We start from the raw sequence: 3,614 nt of genomic DNA, 5'->3' as shown, positions 1-3,614 counted from the left end.
AAAGTCAGCTTTCCCCCAATACAGCCCAATGGCTTCTCACTCTCAAAGCTTTTAGACCTGAGGAAGATGCCAGCTCACTGGGTACCCAGTTCTCCATAGAAAACTCTGTCTCCCACATGCCTGAAGTGAATAGGAAGCACTTGGCTGGCCTCCTTCATGATGAGGGAAGGGGAGAGGCACACCTCAGACCTTCAGCTTCTACTCACTGCTCTTATACCCTAGGTGACCATGTCCCTGACATATCTAACACAGGTGGTCTGTCACCTCATTTTGGAATAGGGACATGTTCAGCAAATATTGTTTTGCTTTCAGCCTTTGAGGCCATAGTCGAAATCAAGACAGAGTCTCATTTAACCTTGTTTCAGAAACATAAAGAAGTAGGCTCATTACAGTTAAGAAGCATGTCGCGCAGCAGAAATTGTCTCTATATGATCATTTTCTAATATTTTCCATTAGGAAAAGTGATTTTGTCTTCTAATTCTGACTCTGCTCCTAGAAATGCTTTGTGAACTTGAGTAAACAGTTAGTCCTCAGAGTCTTCACTTAAAATTATTTTAAAAAAACTATAAAAATAATGGTTATTAAAAAGTCACTCCAAGAAATTATGGCTCTGTCATTTGAAGCTCACATACATCAGTTGTCTTAGTCCAGAAAATGGGCAGAAGACTAAAAATTAGCCAGAGAGCAGCAGGAAACCCAACTTTAAATAAGCCTAAGTATCTGACATCATCCTCTACCTCTCCATGAGGAATTAAGAATTCTCACCTTCCCAATCTCAAAAGCAAGTCACTCCTTGTGTCCCAGTCTGGTCATTGAGCTTCTACATCATTCTTTTTGCCCAGTCCCTTACCTTATTAACCTGGCTCATTAAGGAGTAAGCTCATCCAGGACTATACTCCTTCCAAAGACAAGGACCTGTTCTACTTTTAAGCTGGAGTGAGGACCCTGGTACCTATCGGTAGACTTCTCTAAAGTGAGCACCTCCTGATTTATAAAAACCCTGTGCTCCTGGAACCACTGTCATCCCTGCCTAAAGGGACTCTGCTACCTCAAAACAAATGTCCGTGTTAGCTAGCTGTTTCCTCAGCCTAGAATGGGACACAGGTCCACTGACACTTCATCAAAGTGTCTACCCAATCCCAGGATCTTACAGTATACAAAGCATCAACTTGAGGAGAAGTCTTGAAATATTTTTGCAGAAATTACTATCTTTATGAATGTGCTGGCAAGTGAAATATGAACTCGGAAGATGTCACATCATGCTATACTTTTTATCGGAAAGCAGTATCCCAAAGCAATCCAATTTAAATAGATTTATATTAAGTGGACTTTTCTGGTGCTAATTTTACTAGGAAATAAGAGACATACATATAATGGAATCAAAAAGATAACAGTGGCAGTCTTTTCATCAGCAACAATAAACACTGAAAACAATAAAATCATGCCTTCAGAATTCTCAGGTAAAATCACTTTATATCAACAATTCTATATACAATCAAAGTACTAATAAATATGAAAGCAAAAGAATGACATGTAAGAACTCTAAAGGTTTACCTTGCTTGTACTCTTCTAAAAAAAAAAAGTGCTTCCGCAGTATTTTAAAAGTGAAAGTAAGAAAGAAAGAGAAAAAGAAAAGCCGAGAAAATGGAATGGAAGGCATGAAGAGATTTCTGCTTTGTTTAATGAAAGACTAAGTAATTTAACCAAATTAAACCACACTCGGGAATAAATATACAAGAGCTTGATAAAAAATATATGTACATTATTTAAAATATTTTTAAAGCATCAAAGATATATCAAGATACCGAAGAATTATAGGACAGAAATCCAAGACTCGAGAAAGATTTGCCCAATGAGCATTTGCTGATCTGGAAGAGGTAGCTGATATGTGCTTTTGTTAGCCACTTATAACTAAGGGGAAAAGTCACAGTTCAAGGCCCAACCCATACAAGGACTGGGACCCCCAAAGGGCTACTCCCTGAGAGTAGTGGCAAAAGAAAAATAAACCAACTGTTATGGCGCGAACGATTCTGAGACCCACGGAGCCAATTGAAATTAATTATGAGCCTTTATTAGCCGACCGGTGACTGACTCTCTACCACGCAGGGCTAGAGTTGATCAGCCCTGAGCTTTCAGCTGATAAAGCTTAAGACCATATCCTGGTGGTCTCCTGAACAAGCAAGCAGATTACAGACGTGGAAGTTGGCTGTTTGCCCAGAACCACGCCCTTAATTAACAAGTAAATGGATTACAGAAGCAGACATTGGCCATCTTCATATCTTATACAATACACTTCCTAAACCACACACAAGCAAGTAGGACAACTTCTGGTATCTAAAGATATTTCATCCCTGTAGCGGACTTAGCTAGTTGGCTCACTTGAAAATTTTCCACCCTTAACACAACCTTTGCCCAGACTGCGGCCCCTCTTCTTTTTAAAATCTCAGTAGCCCATAAAAATCTCAGGCTGTGAGCTTGTAGTAAGGACACCCTAGAATGTGAGCACCCCTCTGTGGAGAAAGAGAATATCATCCCATGCCGCAAATTATTCTGACAAATATTTTTCCAAACATGATGTCCAACACACACCAAAGCTTGAAAAGATACCATAAGCAAGAACCAGCAGTGGTAAAAAATAATCAAAATAGTCATGAGCATTATCAGACACAGTAAAACCATGCTTACCACTTCCAAGAAGAAAGTAAGCGATAAAAATTTCAGTAGGGAACTGATGACCATAAAAAGTGACTTGACAAATTTCAAAAAGAAACAAATTGAAATTTGAGAACTGAAAAATTCATTAAGAAAATTAAGAATTCAATGAGAATTCAATAACATATTGGACACTTGAAGAAACAGTGAACTGAAAATAGGTCAAAAAACACTCTCTAAACTGTAGCATACAAGCAGCAAAAAGATGAAAAACATGGAAGAGAATGTAGGACAGAGAATTCCATGAGAAATTCTAAGTTCTGACTCTAGATGAAGAAAAGAGAGAACGAACACAAGCAATGTTTGTGACAATTTGGGTTCAGAATTTTCCAAAGTTGATGAAAAATATCAGATTTAGGAATCCCAATAAATCCCAGAGTAAGTAAAAGGAAATCCACATCTAAATACCATAGTAAAACTGGATAAAACCAAAGAAAAAATTTAATGTAGTCAGTTACTTGTCTTTAAAGAAATAACAGTAGACTGACAGGTAAATTCTCAACAGCAACAACAGAAGTCAGAAAGAAACTGCTAATCTAGAATTTGTCACCAGCAAAAATAAATACATTTTCAGATGAATAAAATAATTGAAAGGCTTCACCATTAGGAGACCTGCAACTAAAGGAATTTGTAGATGTTTCCAGAGAAAAGGAAAATGGTTGCTGTAGAAGATTAGGAGCCAAAAACTACAAAAATGAATAAAAAGTAAAGAAAGTTGAAAACATGTGAGTAAATCTCAGCAAACACTGACTCATAAGAAATAATAATAGGACGTAAATGGGGTCAAGTGTTCTAAGCTCCTTGTATTAACCAAAAGGAGAGTAAAATTATCCATTAATATTAGACATTGGTAAGTCAATGGCTCATTTGGAACTTCTAGAATGAACACTAAGAAGAGGGAA

The sequence above is a fragment of the Pteropus alecto genome, unplaced genomic scaffold (genome assembly GCF_000325575.1).
Source record: "Pteropus alecto unplaced genomic scaffold, ASM32557v1 scaffold104, whole genome shotgun sequence".
In the NCBI taxonomy this organism is placed as follows: domain Eukaryota; kingdom Metazoa; phylum Chordata; class Mammalia; order Chiroptera; family Pteropodidae; genus Pteropus; species Pteropus alecto.
The sequence above is the reverse complement of the archived record's forward strand: the minus strand, read 5'-3'. Positions refer to the sequence as shown.